Below are 23,155 nucleotides of genomic sequence, written 5' to 3' on the forward strand. Positions count from 1 at the left end.
CTCAAGAAACAAAATATTAAAGATAAGAATTTGTATTTCCTTATTCCCTTGCCCTCGTGAATAAAGAAAGGGAGAGCCATTACAAAGATCTCAATATTTATCTGCTTATATATTTGCCTGTTTATATGTCAGTTTTCTGACATTCTGTTTATGCAAGATGTAAGATGCATATTTAGTAATGATCATTTTCATTTTTGAGCCAGGAAAATGAAATGAAATTAGACTATTCTCTTTCTAAAGGGCTTTTCAGTAGGAGACTTCAAAGTCCTTGAGAAATACTTCCTAAATCCCTATAAATTAATAGAACCTATTACTCAATGTATTTCATTAGAATTGTCTTCAGGATATTTCCCCACATCCCACATATGGGAGAAATAAATTACAAATGAAGAAATCGTGAACAGCAAGGCCAAGTTACAAAACTGCACATCCAGAAATGTGAACCTTCTGCTGTCTGAAGCCCATGGTGACATTTCTTACCTCTAAGCTCTAAGCAAACTCATAACTACTTGGAGTTATAAGCTCACAAGTGGCTTCAATATAAGAAGAAATTACTTCTAGACCACCTGAGAATCGATAATGCTTTTACTGGTTTCACAAATTTCTGAATTCATGATGCTAGGGTGTTTGATTCAGCAATGATTTTTAATGGAAACCATACCCTTTCCTGCTATAGGCAACATACATTTAAGGCAAGGAAATAGAGGTCAAAAGTCAGGGGGCTGGAGCTGTAGGTTTAGTTCAACCATCAACTGCTTACATGACCTCAGACAAATATCTTTATGTCTCTTCACTTATCTGTAATTGAGTTTCCTTAAGATCAAATCACATAAACAGATGTCTGGTCCCCTGTCTCTCAAAATCTGTTTTGTGGATAAAACCACATGTTGAAGGTCCAAGTGGTAAGCATCTAAAAATTTACATCAAGTGCAAAGATCATTCCATTCTCAATTCCCCTGGGATATTACACATTGTTCACAAAGTGTCAATGCAAAGGGCACCAATGTTCAGAAATCCAGTCCTTTGAGGGGAGGCTTACAGGACCCCATTCTGCTGTGAAAAGAAAGCTGAAGCAAACCGCAGACAATGAAGCGTTTCTAAACCATGGCAGCTTGCCAAAGAGCAACAGTAAGTACCACGTAAAAATTAGGTTACCTATTGCTGGCAAAATTTAGGAATGCAGAGATCAGGAAGATAACATGCAATCGTTTTACCACAGATCACAGACTGGTCTCTTCACATAAGTGTAGGTCTACTACTGCCTACATTATTCGCTAAACCAGACGTAAATGCACAGGGATGTCTAGTATGTATGAGTGGGTATATCCTGGAAAAAGTGTTGTAGGATAAAGAGGTAACTGTTTAATTTCCCCATAGAACCAGGATAGAACATGTGGTTCTTAACCAAGGTTGATGCCTACCTCAAGTCTTGCACCATCAGCAACACACTCTTTCCTGTGTATCATCAACTTCTCTTCCTCCCTACTCACCCTTTCCCCTCAGCTCTTGATGCTCAAATATCTCACACCTAAAAAGAAATTCCTACCACCCAACACCCTCTTATAGCTTCTGTCTTGTTCTCAAATGCTCTTTACAGCTAAACATTTTGAAATAATGATAAGCTCTTTGTCATCAACATCTTACCTCACTTTGACTTCTCAACCAACTGAATGCGGCTTCCACACTCACCACACCACCACACCACGCTGAAGATTAATGTCTGCCCTGCTGGGTTTCAGACTTGTGTGGGAGCCTGTTGTCCTCCTTAAGGTTACCAGGACGACAGTCCAATGAGTATTTTCCTTTCTTCAGCTACTTCACCTCCCTGGAGAATTAGTCACTTGATGTCCATTTTCTCAATCTCTAAACTCCTCTCTTGGAATGAAGGATACCATTCATTTCTGTTCTGAACCACTTCCCTGGCTCTTCCTTCGCACATCTTTATGGACTTCCCTCTTTCTCCTCTTGGCCCTTAAACTTATGTAGACATTTCTGGAGTTTTACTCTGGGCTCCCTGATCTTTGCCCTCCGTACAGATCTCCCTGACTTCAACCTGTCTAAGGCTGTCATAGATAAGTTCATTTGTAAAAAAAACTCTGTTTTAAAAAATAAATACAACTAGAGTGAGCTTATTTTGACTTTTCTTACTAAATCTTGACATTCACTTTTTAATCTGATCCACAAATTATACAATAAGTTTTACTGAGGCAGGGATGCGGCGGCTAGCGCCTGTAATCCCAGCACTTTGGAAGGCCAAGGTGGGTGGATCGCATGAGCCCAGGAGTTCAAGACCACCCTAGGCAACATGGTGAAACCCTATCTCTACAAAAAAAATACAAAAAAAAAAAAAAAAAAATTAGACAGCGTGGTGCTCACCCCCCATAGTCCCAGCTACCCAGGAGGCTGAGGTGGAAGGATCACCTGAGCCCAGGAGGTCGAGGCTGCAGTGAGCCATGATGGTACCACTGTACTCCAGCCTGAGTGACAAAGTGAAACCCTGGCCCAAAAGTATTTATGGCTGGGCGCAGTGGTTCACATCTACAATCCCAGCACTTTGGGAGGCCAAGGCAGTTGGATCACCTGAGGTCAGGAGTTTGAAACCAGCCTGGTCAACATGGTGAAACCTCATCTCTACTAAAAATACAAAAATTAGCCAGGCCTGGTGGCAGGCACCTGTAATCCCAGATACTCGGGAGGCTGAGGCAAGAGAATCACTTGAACCTGGGAGGCAGAGGTAGTAGTAAGCCGAGATCATGCCATTGCACTCCAGCCTGGGCAACAAGAGTGAAACTTTATCTCAAAAAAAAAAAATTATATATATGTATATAATAATGTTGTTGAAATTTCTATCCTCCCTGATGAGAATAGGATATTCTCACAAATGCATCTAAAAGCGATAGATTTTTATATATTTAACAAATGGGTTCAAGACCCACCTAAATTTGGGAGGGGGGATTTTTATTAAACAGGACAGAAAATTCCAAAAGGTTAAAATAAATAAGTGGCCCAGGCTGGAGAGCAGAGATGAGAACCCTAGTGGGTCCATATACACATTTCCTCTCAATTCTGTTATTTTCAGTCCAAGATCTCAGCTTACATAAACTTCTCATTGTTTCTTTATTTTTTTCCTGGACCAAATCATAAGGCATAAACATGTCAACTAAAAGCATGAAATATAGAAGGTGATCTTAAGGAAAAGTTTCACAGACCCTACTGAAGAAGCACTGAGTAGTGCAGTAAAAACCTCAATTAACTTGATGGTTGTTTTAGGCAGTGGTATTAGCTGATGCATCTTTCTGGTTTTTATGTCACAGGCAATAACCTTAGAGTGCTGGATTAGTCCATTGCTTTGAAACAGAAAATCTTTTGGTTGTCATCATCCAACCTTCTGCATTTCATGCTCTCCCTTACATATTCTTGGTTCCTCACTTCCTTTGAATTTCTTATTTCTACCCAGCCCTGCTATTTGTAAGTCAATAAGAAAAGGGTTGGACAGAATACATAACTCAAAAGTAATAAGATTTTCAAGAAAGTGAATCCCACCAAAATGCAATCATCTAAAATTCTGTTGTCATCTACTCATTCATTTACTCATTCAACAAATGAGCCTTGTGAAGCCACTTGGAGCCAGATACGCTATCCAACAAGATTGTCTCCAAGGGCAGGTAAAGTCACATCTCAAGAAAACAACTGCTATGGTTTGAATATGGTTTGTTTGGCCCCACCAAGTCTCATGTTGATATGTGATCCCTAATGTTGAAGACAGGCTCTGGCAGGAGGTCTTTAGATTATGGGGGCAGATCCCTCATGCATGGTTTATTGCCATTCTCTCAAGTGGGTAAGTTCCTGCTCTATTAGTTCCCACAAGAGCTGCTTATTTTTAAAGTGTCTGGCACCTCCGCTTGCCTTTACTCTTGCCATGTGATTTTGGCATATGTCAGCTCCCCTTCATGTTCCACAATGACTGGAAGCAGGCTGAGTTCCTCCCCAGAAGCAGATGCTGCTGCCATGTTTCTTGTACAGCCTGCAGAATGGTGAGCCAAATAAACCGCTTTTCTTTACAAATTACCCAGCCTCAGGTATTCCTTTATAGCAACATAAGTGGGCTAAAACAGAACTGGTACTGAAGAGTGGAGTGTTGCTATAACGATACAAGAAAATGTGGAAGCCATTTTGGAAGTAGGTAATAGGCAGTGGTTGGAAGAGTTTACAAAGCTTAGAAGCAGATAAAAAGACAAGGGAAAGTTTGGAACTTCCTAGACACTGGTTAAATGGTAGTGACCAAAATGCTGATAGAAATATAGGCAGAAAAGGTTATACTGAGGAAGTCTCAGATGGAAATGAGAAACTTATTGGGCTCTAGAGCAAAAGTCACCCTCGTTACACCTGGCAAAGAACTTGCTGCATGGTGTTTGTCCCCTTGGGTTTTGTGGAAGGTCAAACTTAAGAGTGATGTCTTAGAGTATCTGGCAGCAGAATTTTCTAAGCAGCAAAGCATTCAAGGGGTGGCATGGCTGCTTTTAACAGCTTACAATCAGACATAAGAGTAAAGGAATGAACTAAAGTTCAAACTTATCATTAAAAAGAAAGCAGAGCATAAAAATTGGAAAGTTCAAAGACTGGCTGCATGTTCAAAAAGGAAAGAATATTTTCAGATGAGGAATCCAAAGATGCTGCAGAGCAACCACTTGCTAGAGCAATTAGTGTGGATAAAATGTAGCCAGGTGCTTATAGTAAAGACAATGGGAAAAAGGACCCAAAATTATTTCAGAAATATTTGAGGCTGCCCCTCCCATCACAGCTCCAGAGGCCTAGGAGGACAGAATGGTTTTGGGGAAATGGCCTGAGGTGCTGCTGACCTCTGAAGCATATTCCCTGAATCTCTGCCACAGCTCAAAAGGCCCCAGATGCTACTTGGTCTGCCACTCCAGCTGGAAGCCTTGGCATCTTCCACGTGCTGTTAAGTCTGAAGGTGTGCAGAATGTAAGAGTTGGGGAGGCTTGGCAGCTTCCACCTAGATTTCAGAGGATGTATCTAAAAGTCTGGATGCTCAGGCAGAAGCCTACTGCAGGTGTGGAGCCCCCACAGAGAGACTCAACCAAGGCAATGCAGAGCATAAATGTGGAGTTGGAGCTCTGCAGAGAGCACTTTACCAAGGCACTGCCTAATGGAGCCATGAAAGCAGGGCCACAGCACTCCAGACCCCAGAATTATGGAGTCACCAACATGATGCAATCTCAGCCTAAAAAAGTAACAAGCATTAAACTCCAACCCGTGACAGCAGCCACATGGGTTCTGCCCAGCAAAGCCTTGGGGATGAGGCTGCCCAAGGCCTTGGGAACCCACCCCTCACACCACTGTGCCTAAGATGTGGGACATGAAGACAAGGAATATGATTTTGGAGATTTAGAGATTAATGTCTGCCCTGCTGGGTTTCAGACTTGTGTGGGAGCCTGTTACCCTTTTCTTTTGGCCAGTTTCTCCCTCTTGGAATGGGATTGTTTTCCTGTACTACCATTGTTTTCCTGCCTGTATCACCATTGTACCTTGGGAGTAAAACCCTTATTTAGATATTACTGGCTCACAGCTGAAAGGAACTTGTCTTGAGTCTCAGGTGAGACTTTGGATTTCTGAGTTGATGCTGGAATAAATTAAGACTTTCCAGGATTATTAGGATGGGATGATTGCATTTTGCAATATAAGAAAGACGTGAGATTTAGGGGCCAAGGGTGGAATGTTATGGTTTGTACACATTTTGTTTGGCTCTGTCAAGTCTAATATTAAAATTTGATCCTCAGTGTTGGAGGTGGGGCCTGAAGGGAGGAGTCTGAGTAATGAGGGTGGATTTCTCATGAATTGCTTAGTGCCATTCTTGAGATAGTGAGTTCTCACTGTATTTGTTCTCACAGGGGCTTTTTGTTAAAAGAGTCTGGCACCTCCCTCCCCTTGTTGCCTCCATTATTGCCATGTGATTTCTGCACAGACCATCTCCCCTTTGCCTTCCACTAGGAGTGAAAACAGCCTGAAGCCCTCACCAGAAGCAGATGCTGGTGCTATGCTTCTTGTGCAGCCTGCAGAACTGTGAGCCAAATAAATCCCTTTTCTTTACACATTACCCAGCATCAGGTATTCCTTTACAGCAACACAAACAGACTAAGTCAACAGCTATAGCAAGATAACTGTAGAACTTCTGTAGATTTGCCTTCAGATATTAAGTCCTGCATGTTTACCAGTCTTATCAATTTTATTCATAGCACATTCTTTCTTATTGCAATATCTTTAATCTTCTTCCTACTCTCTCTTTCAAATACTTTGCTGACATTTCTGACCCTTTTTCTTTTGCTCTCTCACCACATACTATACACACACACAAACACACATACATACCTCTTTATCTATCTCTAAGTCTGCTTTCTCGCCTCCTGGTCCCTGTCCTACCTCTATATTTCTATTGTTCTCTCTCTTTCCCTGTGTAGGCAGTATGAAGACAGGATGGAAGCCAAAAGTAAGATGGACACTTATATTGAGCACATAAGAAAGTAAACTGATTGATAACATTCATTTTTATGCTTTCGGCTTACGAAAAGTGCCCTAACGTGGTAACATGGGTCTAACTTGCTGACAACCCTCATATAGCAACAGAATAATAATATCAATACATCCCACCTGAACAGTACTTTATATATTGCCATATGCTTTCAAATAGCATTTAATTTGCTGGAAGTCAAGCATTATTTATTTACAAGTGCGTGCTTTCACAGACACAAACATACACAGAAACACTTCACACATTGGAATTAATTTATTTGGCAACCTCACCTTCTCAGAACACAGTTAACTTGAAAAAAAAAAAACCCACTATTTTTAAAGGCCTTTAAGGAACTAAAGACAAACAGTTGTCGCAGATTCATAAATTAAAGTTTAGAAGTAGGATGTGTATAGAAAAAAGCACAGAGCATCTCATTTGAATTATTCATTCATTCACAAATATTTATTGAGTACTCACTATATTTATAGTACTAAATATTCTAGGTAATAAAAAAAACCAGTAAAAACATAAACCTGTCTAAATGGAACTTTCATTCTTGGGGAGTAGGTGGGACAAACAGTAATAAAGGAAAATTTATAATACAGTAGAGGATGAGAAGTTCTAAAGGAAAAAATAAATCAGGGAAGTAAGAGAATTATTGTCAGAGGAAGAGAAACAGCAATGAATGTATTCAGTAAGAGGTGACATTTGAGTAAAATAGCCTGATGCTACCACTTATTCTCAGTTTATTCATCTTTAAAATATAAAAAATAATAACCACTTCACAAAATTACTGGAAGTTTTAAGTAAACAAGTATACTCTAGCACATAGCCTGAAACTCATTAATTATTCAACAAGTGATAGATACGTCTTGATCTCATAAATTTCAGTCATCGCAGAGATCCTTTTCTACTCAGAACCCATTTTTCTATAATTCACATGTAATTTTAACAAGATTATTTTCCTATTTTATTTATTTTTCATTGTTTGGAGATGGAGTCTCACTCACCATCACTCAGGGTGCCTCCACCTCCCAGGTTCAAGTGATTCTCATGCCTTAGCCTCCTAAGTAGCTGAGATTACTGCTCCTGCCACTACGCCCAGCTAAGTTTTGAATTTTTTGTAGAGATGACGTTTTGCCACGCTGGCCAGGCTTGCCTCAAACTCCTAACCTCAAGAGATCTACCCATCTCGGCCTCCCAAAGTGCTGGGACTACAGGCGTGAGCCACTGTGCCTGGCCTATATTCTTATTTCTAAGCTCAGATATTTTAAGAAAGTATGTATGCATATATATGAGTATGTGTGTATATATGTATGTGTGTGTGTGACATCCATTTGGATTTGTACCACAAATTTAGACTTTCTGTGGTCTATAAACTCCCAAGCCAAGAAATTTACCTAAAAATTTATCTTAGAATATGATACCTCTGTTGTAATTGGAAGAAGCAAACATAATCTTCTCCAAAACACATATCCCCAACTCAGTCCTCCCAGAATGTTATATCCTTATATTAGTCCAGAATGTTATATCCTTATATTAGCCTTTACAGACTTGCACAGATAATGTCTCACAGAGGATCAATTCATAATCCCAAGTTAGTAAATCTTGAGGAAATAATCTACCATAAGTGAGATTCAACAAACACATAAAAATTATGATGGGAATCAAAACCAAAACCAAATCAAAACAAAACAAAAAATTTCAGGTAATAGAAATATCTGCTAAAATCTATAAAATACATTCTTCAAGAATATTTAAGAATTAAAAAAGAAATTGAAACCATAAAATGAACACAACTCTGTGAATAATGCCTTAAAAACCCGAATATCTGGGAGTGACATTAACAAGATAGCACAGAATAGGCGTTTTCAGCACTTACCTTTCAAAGAAACATCAGTTTGAACTACCATCCATGCATGAAGATACCTTCACAAGAGCTAAGGAACCCAGGTGAAAGGTTATGGCACCTGTGTGGAACACAGAAATAAGAAAAAACACACTGAAGAGGGAAAGAAAGACAGTTTCATATTACCCATATCATTCACCCGTGACTCAAGCCTGTGCAGCATGCACAGAGAGACATACCATCTGTGTGGGGGAAGGAGACTGATCACCCAACTTTGCCACAGACCACAGGACTAGACCAACCCCCGGTGAACCTTAGAGCCAGGCCAGCCCCTATAGCTCCAAGCCCACTCCAACAACAGGCCAGCCCCACAACGCCCCCAGGCCGGCCCCTAAGCACCCAGACTCCATACAAGCCTACCTCAGCTCCAGGACACCTTCCACAAATGGAGGCTCCAGGACTGCCCCAGAACCAGGCCCACGTCTTATGGACCAAGGAAGAGGGCCCAAATGCCCACAGATGAGTCACCAAGACAGTCTACCCAAGGACTTCAGCAGCAAACCTGCTTAGAGGCCTCACCAGCTGTTCCAGCCTGAATCCCTGGACAGGCTGATTTGTAAACAGTTTTCCACGCTGCAGTCAGTTGCAAAGACTGCAAGAGATACCTACTTCCTCAAATGTACAGACACCAACGTAAATCCACAATGATCACAAACAATCAAGGGAACTTGATACCAACAAAGGAACAAAATAAAGCACTAGTAACTGACCCCTAAAGAATTCGAGACCTAGAAACTATGTGACAAATATTTCAAAACAATCATTTTAAAGAAGTTCAGTCAGTGATACTAGAACACAGACAACAAAATGAAATCAGGAAAATAATATATGAACAAAATGAGAAGTTCACCAAAGAGATAGAAGCCATAAAAAGTCAAACATAAATTCTGGGGCTGAAGAATACAATGACTGAACTAAAAAAATTCCATAGAGAGCTTCAGTGGCAGAACTTGATCAAATAGAAGAAAGACTCGGGGCGGAGCAAGATGGCCGAATAGGAACAGCTCCAGTCTCCAACTCCCAGCGCGAGCGACACAGAAGACCGGCGATTTCTGCATTTTCAACTGAGGTACTGGGTTCATCTCACTGGGGAGTGCCAGACGATCGGTGCTGGTCAGCTGCTGCAGCCCGAGCAGCGAGAGCTGAAGCAGGGCGAGGCATTGCCTCACCTGGAAAGCGCAAGGGGGAAGGGAATCCCTTTTCCTAGCCAGGGGAACTGAGACACACAACACCTGGAAAATCGGGTAACTCCCACCCCAATACTGCGCTTTAAGCAGACAGGCACACCAGGAGATCATATCCCACACCTGGCCGGGAGTGTCCCACACCCACGGAGCCTCCCTCATTGCTAGCACAGCAGTCTGTGATCTACCAGCAAGGCAGCAGCGAGGCTGGGGGAGGGGCGCCCGCCATTGCTGAGGCTTAAGTAGGTAAACAAAGCTGCTGGGAAGCTCGAACTGGGTGGAGCTCACAGCAGCTCAAGGAAACCTGCCTGTCTCTGTAGACTCCACCTCTGGGGACAGGGCACAGTAAATAATAACAAACGCAGCAGCTCTGCAGACGCAAACGACTCTGTCTGACAGCTTTGAAGAGAGCAGTGGATCTCCCAACACGGAGGTTGAGATCTGAGAAGGGACAGACTCCCTGCTCAAGTGGGTCCCTGACCCCTGAGTAGCCTAACTGGGAGACATCCCCCACTAGGGGCAGTCTGACACACCACACCTCACAGGGTGGAGTACACCCCTGAGAGGAAGATTCCAAAGCAAGAATCAGACAGGTACACTCACTGTTCAGAAATATTCTATCTTCTGCAGCCTCTGCTGCTGATACCCAGGCAAACAGGGTCTGGAGTGGACCTCAAGCAATCTCCTACAGCTACAACCTACAGCTGAGGATCCTGACTGTTAGAAGGAAAGCTATCAAACAGGAAGGACACCTACACCAAAACCCCATCAGTACATCACCATCATCAAAGACCAGAGGCAGATAAAACCACAAAGATGGGGAAAAAGCAGGGCAGAAAAGCTGGAAATTCAAAAAATAAGAGTGCATCTCCCCCAGCAAAGGAGCGCAGCTCATCGCCAGCAACGGATCAAAGCTGGACGGAGAATGACTTCGACGAGATGAGAGAAGAAGGCTTCAGTCCATCAAATTTCTCAGAGCTAAAGGAGGAATTACGTACCCAGCGCAAAGAAACTAAAAATCTTGAAAAAAAAGTGGAAGAATTGATGGCTAGAGTAATTAATGCAGAGAAGCTCACAAACGAAATGAAAGAGACGAAAACCATGGCACGAGAAATACGTGACAAATGCACAAGCTTCAGTAACCGTCTCGATCAACTGGAAGAAAGAATGTCAGCGATGGAGGATCAAATGAATGAAATGAAGCGAGAAGAGAAACCAAAAGAAAAAAGAAGAAAAAGAAATGAACAAAGCCTGCAAGAAGTATGGGATTATGTAAAAAGACCAAATCTACGTCTGATTGGGGTGCCTGAAAGTGAGGGGGAAAATGGAACCAAGTTGGAAAACACTCTTCAGGATATCATCCAGGAGAACTTCCCCAACCTAGTAGGGCAGGCCAACATTCAAATCCAGGAAATACAGAGAACGCCACAAAGATACTCCTCGAGAAGAGCAACTCCAAGACACATAATTGCCAGATTCACCAAAGTTGAAATGAAGGAAAAAATCTTAAGGGCAGCCAGAGAGAAAGGTCGGGTTACCCACAAAGGGAAGCCCATCAGACTAACAGCAGATCTCTCGGCAGAAACTCTTCAAGCCAGAAGAGAGTGGGGGCCAATATTCAACATTCTTAAAGAAAAGAATTTTAAACCCAGAATTTTATATCCAGCCAAACTAAGTTTCATAAGTGAAGGAGAAATAAAATCCTTTACAGATAAGCAAATGCTTAGAGATTTTGTCACCACTAGGCCTGCCTTACAAGAGACCCTGAAGGAAGCACTAAACATGGAAAGGAACAACTGGTACCAGCCATTGCAAAAACATGCCAAAATGTAAAGACCATCAAGGCTAGGAAGAAACTGCATCAACTAACGAGCAAAATAACCAGTTAATATCATAATGGCAGGATCAAGTTCACACATAACAATCTTAACCTTAAATGTAAATGGACTAAATGCCCCAATTAAAAGACACAGACTGGCAAACTGGATAAAGAGTCAAGATCCATCAGTCTGCTGTATTCAGGAGACCCATCTCACATGCAGAGACATACATAGGCTCAAAATAAAGGGATGGAGGAAGATTTACCAAGCAAATGGAGAACACAAAAAAGCGGGGGTTGCAATACTAGTCTCTGATAAAACAGACTTTAAACCATCAAAGATCAAAAGAGACAAAGAAGGCCATTACATAATGGTAAAGGGATCAATTCAACAGGAAGAGCTAACTATCCTAAATATATATGCACCCAATACAGGAGCACCCAGATTCATAAAGCAAGTCCTTAGAGACTTACAAAGAGACTTAGACTCCCATACAATAATAATGGGAGACTTCAACACTCCACTGTCAACATTAGACAGATCAACGAGACAGAAAGTTAACAAGGATATCCAGGAATTGAACTCATCTCTGCAGCAAGCAGACCTAATAGACATCTATAGAACTCTCCACCCCAAATCAACAGAATATACATTCTTCTCAGCACCACATCGTACTTACTCCAAAATTGACCACGTAATTGGAAGTAAAGCACTCCTCAGCAAATGTACAAGAACAGAAATTATAACAAACTGTCTCTCAGACCACAGTGCAATCAAATTAGAACTCAGGACTAAGAAACTCAATCAAAACCGCTCAACTACATGGAAACTGAACAACCTGCTCCTGAATGACTACTGGGTACATAACGAAATGAAGGCAGAAATAAAGATGTTCTTTGAAACCAATGAGAACAAAGATACAACATACCAGAATCTCTGGGACACATTTAAAGCAGTGTGTAGAGGGAAATTGATAGCACTAAATGCCCACAAGAGAAAGCAGGAAAGATCTAAAATTGACACTCTAACATCGCAATTAAAAGAACTAGAGAAGCAAGAGCAAACACATTCGAAAGCTAGCAGAAGGCAAGAAATAACTAAGATCAGAGCAGAACTGAAGGAGATAGAGACACAAAAAACCCTCCAAAAAATCAATGAATCCAGGAGTTGGTTTTTTGAAAAGATCAACAAAATTGACAGACCACTAGCAAGACTAATAAAGAAGAAAAGAGAGAAGAATCAAATCGACGCAATTAAAAATGATAAAGGGGATATCACCACCGACCCCACAGAAATACAAACTACCATCAGAGAATACTATAAACACCTCTACACAAATAAACTGGAAAATCTAGAAGAAATGGATAATTTCCTGGACACTTACACTCTTCCAAGACTAAACCAGGAAGAAGTTGAATCCCTGAATAGACCAATAGTAGGCTCTGAAATTGAGGCAATAATTAATAGCCTACCAACCAAAAAAAGTCCAGGACCAGATGGATTCACAGCTGAATTCTACCAGAGGTACAAGGAGGAGCTGGTACCATTCCTTCTGAAACTATTCCAATCAATAGAAAAAGAGGGAATCCTCCCTAACTCATTTTATGAGGCCAACATCATCCTGATACCAAAGCCTGGCAGAGACACAACAAAAAAAGAGAATTTTAGACCAATATCCCTGATGAACATCGATGCAAAAATCCTCAATAAAATACTGGCAAACCGGATTCAGCAGCACATCAAAAAGCTTATCCACCATGATCAAGTGGGCTTCATCCCTGGGATGCAAGGCTGGTTCAACATTCGCAAATCAATAAACATAATCCAGCATATAAACAGAACCAAAGACAAGAACCACATCATTATCTCAATAGATGCAGAAAAGGCTTTTGACAAAATTCAACAGCCCTTCATGCTAAAAACGCTCAATAAATTCGGTATTGATGGAACGTACCTCAAAATAATAAGAGCTATTTATGACAAACCCACAGCCAATATCATACTGAATGGGCAAAAACTGGAAAAATTCCCTTTGAAAACTGGCACAAGACAGGGATGCCCTCTCTCACCACTCCTATTCAACATAGTGTTGGAAGTTCTGGCTAGGGCAATCAGGCAAGAGAAAGAAATCAAGGGGATTCAGTTAGGAAAAGAAGAAGTCAAATTGTCCCTGTTTGCAGACGACATGATTGTATATTTAGAAAACCCCATTGTCTCAGCCCAAAATCTCCTTAAGCTGATCAGCAACTTCAGCAAAGTCTCAGGATACAAAATTAATGTGCAAAAATCACAAGCATTCTTATACACCAGTGACAGTCAAACAGAGAGCCAAATCAGGAATGAACTTCCATTCACAATTGCTTCAAAGAGAATAAAATACCTAGGAATCCAACTTACAAGGGATGTAAAGGACCTCTTCAAGGAGAACTACAAACCACTGCTCAGTGAAATCAAAGAGGACACAAACAAATGGAAGAACATACCATGCTCATGGATAGGAAGAATCAATATTGTGAAAATGGCCATACTGCCCAAGGTAATTTATAGATTCAATGCCATCCCCATCAAGCTACCAATGAGCTTCTTCACAGAATTGGAAAAAACTGCTTTAAAGTTCATATGGAACCAAAAAAGAGCCCGCATCTCCAAGACAATCCTAAGTCAAAAGAACAAAGCTGGAGGCATCACGCTACCTGACTTCAAACTATACTACAAGGCTACAGTAACCAAAACAGCATGGTACTGGTACCAAAACAGAGATATAGACCAATGGAACAGAACAGAGTCCTCAGAAATAATACCACACATCTACAGCCATCTGATCTTTGACAAACCTGAGAGAAACAAGAAATGGGGAAAGGATTCCCTATTTAATAAATGGTGCTGGGAAAACTGGCTAGCCATAAGTAGAAAGCTGAAACTGGATCCTTTCCTTACTCCTTATACGAAAATTAATTCAAGATGGATTAGAGACTTAAATGTTAGACCTAATACCATAAAAATCCTAGAGGAAAACCTAGGTAGTACCATTCAGGACATAGGCATGGGCAAAGACTTCATGTCTAAAACACCAAAAGCAATGGCAACAAAAGCCAAAATTGACAAATGGGATCTCATCAAACTAAAGAGCTTCTGCACAGCAAAAGAAACTACCATCAGAGTGAGCAGGCAACCTACAGAATGGGAGAAAATTTTTGCAATCTACTCATCTGACAAAGGGCTAATATCCAGAACCTACAAAGAACTCAAACAAATTTACAAGAAAAAAACAAACAACCCCATCCAAAAGTGGGCAAAGGATATGAACAGACATTTCTCAAAAGAAGACATTCATACAGCCAACAGACACATGAAAAAATGCTCATCATCACTGGCCATCAGAGAAATGCAAATCAAAACCACAATGAGATACCATCTCACACCAGTTAGAATGGCGATCATTAAAAAGTCAGGAAACAACAGGTGCTGGAGAGGATGTGGAGAAATAGGAACACTTTTACACTGTTGGTGGGATTGTAAACTAGTTCAACCATTATGGAAAACAGTATGGCGATTCCTCAAGGATCTAGAACTAGATGTACCATATGACCCAGCCATCCCATTACTGGGTATATACCCAAAGGATTATAAATTATGCTGCTATAAGGACACATGCACACGTATGTTTATTGCAGCACTATTCACAATAGCAAAGACTTGGAATCAACCCAAATGTCCATCAGTGACAGATTGGATTAAGAAAATGTGGCACATATACACCATGGAATACTATGCAGCCATAAAAAAGGATGAGTTTGTGTCCTTTGTAGGGACATGGATGCAGCTGGAAACCATCATTCTTAGTAAACTATCACAAGAACAGAAAACCAAACACCGCATGTTCTCACTCGTAGGTGGGAACTGAACAATGAGATCACTTGGACTCGGGAAGGGGAACATCACACACCGGGGCCTATCATGGGGAGGGGGGAGGGGGGAGGGATTGCATTGGGAGTTATACCTGATGTAAATGACGAGTTGATGGGTGCAGCACACCAACATGGCACAAGTATACATATGTAGCAAACCTGCACGTTGTGCACATGTACCCTACAACTTGAAGTTTAATAATAATAAATAAATTTAAAAAAAAAAAAAAAAAAAAAAAAAAAAAAAAAAAAAAAAAAAAAAAAAGAAGAAAGACTCAGTGAGTTCGAAAACAGATTGTGGGAAATTATTCAGTTAGAGGAATAAATGTTTAAAAAAAAAGAATGAAAAAAGTTTATGAGACTTATGGGACAGCATCAACGGAACCAATATATGCATTATAGGAGTTTGAGAAAGAACAGAGAAAGTAAAATAAACAGCATATTTACAGAAATAATGTCAGAACACTTTCCAAATCTGGATACGTAAATGAACATTCAGATCCTTGAAGCCCAAAGAACCCCAAATAATTAAACATAAAGAGATTTTCACCAAAATATATTATAATATTATAATCGTATTCTCAAAAGTGAAAAATAAAGCAAGAACTTTGAAAGCAGCTAGAGAAAAGCTATTTATCACATACATGCATACTTCCATAAGACTATCAGTTGATTTCTCACAAAACCTTTGCAGACCAGGAGAGGGTGGGTTGATATAATAAAAGTACTGAAAGACAGAAACTGCTAACCAAGAATACTATACCCAGCAAAGCTACCCAGAAATAAAGGAGAGATAAAGACTCTCAGACAAACAAAAGCTGAGGAAGTTCATCACCACAAGACCTGCCTTACAATAAATGCTAAAAGGAGTCTTTCTAGTTGAAACAAAAGAATACTAACTAAAACATGAAAACATATGAAAGTATAAAATGCACTGTAAAGGTAAGAATATAGTCAAATTCAGAATAATATTATAGTAGTGGTGTTTAAAGGACTTTCAACCTCAGTATAAGAATTAAAAGATGAAAGTATTAAAAATAACTATAGCTACAATAATGAATTAATGAATATATGCAGTAAAAAATATATAAATTATGACATCATTAAAATAACATGTGAGGAGATGAGAAGTGAAAGTGTAATGCTTTTGTATGCAGTTGAAATGAAGTTGTTCCCAGCTTAAAACAGACTACTATAACTATAAAATGTTTTATGGAAGCCCCATGGTAATCCCACACCAAACAAAACCAAACAAAAACTATAGTAGATATATAAAAGATAAAGAAAAAAGAATCAAAGCATAACCCTCCAAAAATATCATCAAATCACAAATGTAGATAGCAAGAATGGAAGAAAGGAACTACAAAACAATCAGAAAACAATGAATAAAATGTCAATAGAAAGTCTTTACCTATCGATAATTACTTTAAATGTAAATAGATTGAATTCTTCAATCAAAAGACATAGAACAGCTGAATGGATTCTTTTAATCCAACTATATGCTACCTACAAGAGACCCATTTTATCTTTAAAGAACAAACATAGGCTGAAAGGGAAGGAATGAAAAAGTATATTCCATGCAAATGGTAAACAACAGAGAGCAGGGGTGGCTATACTTATGTCAGCCAAAACAGATTTTAACTCAAATACTGTCGCAAGAGATAAAGAGGACATTATATAATAATAAAGAGGTCAATTCATCAAGAAGCTATAACAATTATAAATATATATGCACCCAAAGTCATATATATTTGTATGTTTAGCACCTAAACATACAAAGCAAATATTAACAGAGCTGAGGGAAAAACAAACAGTAATATAATACTAGTAGAGACTTCAATACCTCATTTTCAAGAATGGATAGTTCAGGCAGAAAATAAAAAAGAAACAGCAGACTTGAAGGAAACTATGTGAGGTAATGTATATGTTAATTAGCTTGACTGTGGTAATCATTTCACAATAAATATGCACAAAACATTATGTTATAAACCTGAAAGATACTTAACGTTTTATTTGTCAGTCATAGCTCAATAAAGCTGGGGGAAAAAGAACTTCTTGAATAAAAAACATATTTATTAAAAGTAATGACTCAATGCATACTTTACAAAGCAGATTATATTCAGTTGAAGAGAAAATTATTAAACTAGACATGAAGAAACCATACAGACTAGAGACAGAAAGATAAAATAACAAACTTTCTTTTGAAAGAAAGCAAACTTTCTTGACATGATAAAAGGGTCATTTTTAGGACAATATAATTCACGGGAAGTATTACAACCATTTCTTCACAAGTGAGGAATAAGTCAAGAAGGCTGCTGTTCAAAGTTGTGCTGGATGTCTTAGGCCATACAATAAGCAAGAGAAAAAAATACATAAAGATTTAAAAATAAGTAAAAGAAAGAAATAAGACTCTTAGTATTTATTGACTATGCAATTGATTCAACAGAAAAATTTGAGAAAATCTATAAACTATTAGTATTAAAAAGAGAGTTCAGTACATTTGCTAGGCATAAAATCAATAAGTAAAATCAAATCAAACTTTTAGAAAATGTGATTAACAAAAGAACTATTTATAATAGCAGCAAATTATAAGATATCCAGTATTAAATTGCAAATTGCAATGATATTCAAGACCTTATGATAGAAACTGAAACTTTAACCAAGGGTGGTGGCTCATACCTGTAATCCCAACACTTTGGGAGGGTGAGATGAGAGTATTTCTTGAGTTCAGGAATTTGAGACCAGCCTGGGAAAAATAGTGAGACTCCAAATCTACCAAAAAAAAAAAAAAAAAAAGGAAATGTGTTGAAAATCATAAAAGATGTAATTCCAATCAAAATCCAAACTGGAAACTATATAGAATTTTCAAAACCTGACTCTCACTTATATGGGAGACCAAGAAGTCAAGAATGGCAGATATAATTGTGAAAAAAAATTGAAGGGGAAATCATTTTCATTAGGCATTAAGACCTTCTATGCAGACTGGGTGCAGTGGCTCATGCCTGTAATCCCAGCACTTTGGGAGGCTGAGGCAGGGGATCACCTGAGGTCAGGAGTTCAAGACCAGTCTGCCCAACATGGTGAAAATACAAAAATTAGCCAGTCTCTACAAAAATTAGCCAGGCATGGTGGTAGGTGCCTGTAATCCCAGCAACTGAGGAGGCTGAGGCAGGAGAATCACTTGAACCCAGGAGGTGTAGGTTGCAGTGAGCCGAGATCATGCAATTGTACTCCAGCCTGGGCGACAGGGCAGGACTGTCTCAAAATAGATATATATAGCCACACTGTAGCAGCACAAAAGTGGTGAGGTGCTGCACGCCTGTAGTCCCAGCTACTCTGGAGGCGGAGGCAGAATGCTTGAACGGGGAGGCGGAGGTTGCAATAAGCCAAGATCACGCCACTGCACTCCAGCCTGGCAACAGAGCGAGACTCCGTCTCAAAAAAAAGTGGAAATAACTGTCCTGTAGTAGGAATATGGATTAATAAACTATGGTTTGTTCAATCAATTATCATAGAACAGTTAAAATGATCTTATGTATCAAAATAGATACATGTCAAGACATAATACTGATGAAAAATAAAGTTACAGAAGATTGTGTACAATATATCATCTATTTAAAGCTTTAAAATATACAAAATGATATATCCTGTATATATCCAATACATGGTAATGATATACAGTCATGCCTCACTTAAAGTCTGGAATATATTCAGAGAAATGTGTTGTTAGGCAGTTTCATCAGTGTGCAAATATCACAGCGTCTATTTCCACAAACTTCGATGGGACAGCCAACTACATACCTAGGATATATGGCACAGTCTATTGCTCCTAGGCTACAAACCTGTACAGAATATTTCTGTACTGCATATTGTAGGCAACTGTAATACAATAGTAAGTATTTGTGTATCTAAACATATCCAAACATAGAAAAGATATGGTTAAAACACTGCATTATAATCCTACGGAACCACTGTCAAATATGTGGCCTGTCATTGACCAAAAAAACTTCGTTATGTGGTGCATGACTGTACTCCTATTTCTTTATTTTATTTTATTTTATTTATTTATTTGTACTCCTATTTCAAGAAAGGATTTACCTCTGGTAAAGGAGAAAAAAATATTTTTTAAATCTGTGTCTTTAACAACTGTTCTTTTAAAAAAGAGACCTTGTGTAAATAGGACATGATGTAAATATGTCCTTTTTTTAAAAAAGAGACCTTGTGTAAATAGGACATGATGTAAATATGTCCTTTTTTTAAAAAAGAGACCTTGTGTAAATAGGACATGATGTAAATATGTCCTTTTTTTAAAAAAGAGACCTTGTGTAAATAGGACATGTATAAATAGGACATATGTAAATATGATTTATCTGTTTAATTTTGTCAGTACATACATTGTTATCTATTATACTAATTTATAATATTTTATGTGATCATGTTGTCCTTTAAAATGAAAATGTAAATGACTCAAACCCTCACCTTACTTATAGCATATAATGTACAGAAGTCTTTTCAATATTTCTTTGGAATTTCAGGAGATTTACAATTGGCTAAATGAGTTCCTGTTCTGTGAGCATCTTTCTTTGTCCCCTGATCCCTGGCTCTGGGCTTCTGCCAGCCTCAACTGCTCGGACGACAGGTCTCAGTCTTCCCTCAATATGTTCCTTCCACAACACATCAGCATAGCAGAGGGAGTCTTAGAGGAGGGGTGCATTTTTCCTCAAACCCCATTATCATTATGAACACGGAGCTACTGTTTATGGTAGATTTGTACTGATAGTTGAGGATAATGAAGGATTACAGCTTAATACTTAAAGAAAATATTCTAAAAGCTCATTCAGCCATTTCCACCCCTATGTTAGGCCTACATTGTTTCCATCTTCCTGAGTTTTTCTCTTAGGCACAGATGCACCCCACCCACACAAACATACACACAATCTACCTGCCAGTGTCCTACCTCCAAATTCTGTTAGTCCTTCTGCAGAATAGTTTTGTTCTTCACCCTTGCCTCAAACTAAGTTTTCGGTCTACCTTTGCATATCCAAAATACGAATTCCTTGCTAAACAAAGGGCTTTCTATTCAAGGTCATTACTGTTGAACTGCACAAAACAAAAGGAAAAGCTTTAAAATTATAGGCTTTCCTTTGGCATGATCACATTTTTTAAACGACAGCTTATTCCTACAAGTCTTTCTGAAAATAGAAGGAAAACAGTATGAAAATTCACTCTACCTCTCTCCAGAATAAATCTGCAAGAGTGGTGAGTCTCTTCCAGTCCCCTCACCCACAATCTACCCAACCTTGCTTCATACACACATATATACACATGTTAAAAGCTCTGAAATCCTGGTCCATTTAGCAAAGGGCAAACAATTCCATATATTTTAGTTGTTACTGAAGAAATATGTGTATTATTACCTGTATTAAAATGAATGTCCATAATGATGGTGCTTTAAATGTTTATGGCATTCTACAGTTTACAAGGAACTTTTATATAAAACAACCTAAAAAGAAATATGTAGGGTCCCACAAATCATTTTTAGTAAAACTGAAGCTAGAGTCCAGTTCTCTTGACTTCCAACACAGTGCCTTTTCAACCCACCATCTTGTCTTCAGCCCCATGATGCCAAGAAAAGGTTACATTCATGTCAGAGTACTATCGAAAGGATAAAGCAAAAGGAAATGTAGAAGATGTTAGAAATAGATCATTTAAAAGTTTAAGGCTGGTAGATGAGTGTCTAGGACAGTCCCTAACACATAGTAGACACTCAATAATTATTTGTTGAATTAATAAATAAAATGTCACTTCTGAGCTGTTCAAAAACACAATCTAACTACCCAGAATGATTCAAGCGTTTTAAATGGCTATGATGGTGCTACATGGGATAGAGAAGCATGCCTTTATGTGCATAGATGTATCCATAAATTTCCCATAGCCATCATCTGTTTCTTGCCATCTAATTGTACACAAAACCACATTAGAAAGTATAAATTATAAACAGTTAATAAAACATATGCAACAACATAAAAACCCTACCTAGAGAAAGACACTGAGATTCAGATAAGATTGTTTTACAAATTTAAGATGTACCATATACAGGACTTTTGGGTAATGTGGAGTGAAACTAGACTTTCATGAAAGAAAGAATATGTCTGATATCCTTCTTCCTGGTGCTAAAAACAGGGTTAATAGGAAGTGAAGTCAAACCCTTGACTGTGACTGACATGAGGGAGTAAAATCTGCTCCAAGAATGGGACACATCAGAGAGCAGAGTTCTGGTCTAGGCTCAGAAAGCACTTCCAGGTGGCTGAGCAAACAGCAGTCTTTTATTTGGCAGAATTTGCTTCACGGAGTAAGAGAAGAGAGGAGATTCGAAGAAAAAGAGTGAAGATTATGTTCTAAATCACTGATAAAAATATTATAATTGAAGCACATTGGAAATGTATTTATTTATTTTTATTTTATTATACTTTAAGTTCTAGGGTACATGTGCACAACGTGCAGGTTTGTTACATATGTATACATGTGCCATGTTGGTGTGCTGCACTCATTAACTCATCATTTCTATTAGGTATATCTCCTAATGCTATCCCTTCCCCATTCCCCCACCCCACGACAGGCCCCGGTGTGTGATGTTCCCCTTCCTGTGTCCAAGTGTTCTCATTGCTCAATTCCCACCTATGAGTGAGAACATGTGGTGTTTGGTTTTTTGTCCTTGCGACAGTTTGTTGAGAATGATGGTTTCTAGCTTCATCCATGTCCCTACAAAGGACATGAACTCATCTTTTTTAATGGCTGCATCGTATTTCATGGTGTATATGTGCCACATTTTCTTAATCCAGTCTATCATTGATGGACATTTGGGTTGGTTCCAAGTCTTTGCTATTGTGAATAGTGCCGCAATAAACATACGTAGCACACTGGAAATTTATAACACTAACCAAAATATCAGCAATCCCTATCTAGCAAAAATACTAGCGTGTCATTAAGTTACCAGCAAAGAACATACAGGAGAAGAGACAGGTCTGCATTTTCAACAAACCACAGCAATCCTGGTGAGGGCTCTATAGCTGGTTAAGGCATTCTAAGTCACAGGATGAGATAGGAAGTCAGCACAAGATACAGGTCATAAAGATCTTGCTGTTAAAACAGGTTGCAGTAAAGAAGCCAGATAAAACCCACCAAAACCAAGATGCTGATGAGAGGGACCTCTGGTTGTCCTCACCGCTACACTCCCACCAGCGCCATGACAGTTTACAGATACCATGCCAATGTCAGGAAGTTACCCCTATATGGTCTAAAAAGGAGAGGCATGAACAATCCACCTGTTATTTAGCATATCATCAAGAAATAAACATAAAAATGGGCAATCAGCAGTCCTCGGGGCTGCTCTGTCTATGGACTAGCCATTCTTTTATTTAAATGAATAATATAACATAATATATATAAAGATAATAATAACAATAATAATAAACTTGCTTTCACTTTACTCTATGGACTCGCCCTGAATTCTTTCTTGCAGGAAATCCAAGAATGCTCCCTTGAGGTCTGGATCGGGACCCCTTTCCTGTAACACCTGCTCTGGAGAAGTTTGGGGTGAAGGAGACACCTTCACTAAAGGGAGCAAAACACAATGCAAAGAGCATAATAAAAGGGTCAGGAGTCAGAAGGTATAGGCCGTTTTTAGAAGTCTTGATTAGCACTTCCCAAAATGTTTAGGAAGATGGAGGCAGGGACTGGAGTGACACTGCCAACAGTTAGGAAATGCCTGGAACTACCCGAAAGTGAAATAAACAAAAAAGGAT

At 39.1% G+C, this 23,155-nt stretch overlaps 1 long non-coding RNA gene across 1 annotated transcript in view; it reads right to left on the bottom strand.

Moving 5' to 3' along the window:
• Positions 1-23,155, bottom strand: part of LOC140710779 (uncharacterized) — a 72,357-nt gene that overhangs the window by 27,298 nt on the left and 21,904 nt on the right. Inside the window, exons 4-5 of the long non-coding RNA XR_012091851.1 lie at positions 18,030-18,122; positions 8,412-8,499 (exon numbers count right to left, since the gene is read on the bottom strand). This is a non-coding gene — a long non-coding RNA (uncharacterized lncRNA). The remainder of the gene's footprint in view (positions 1-8,411; positions 8,500-18,029; positions 18,123-23,155) is intronic.

This window comes from Chlorocebus sabaeus, chromosome 3 (genome assembly GCF_047675955.1).
Source record: "Chlorocebus sabaeus isolate Y175 chromosome 3, mChlSab1.0.hap1, whole genome shotgun sequence".
In the NCBI taxonomy this organism is placed as follows: Eukaryota; Metazoa; Chordata; class Mammalia; order Primates; family Cercopithecidae; genus Chlorocebus; species Chlorocebus sabaeus.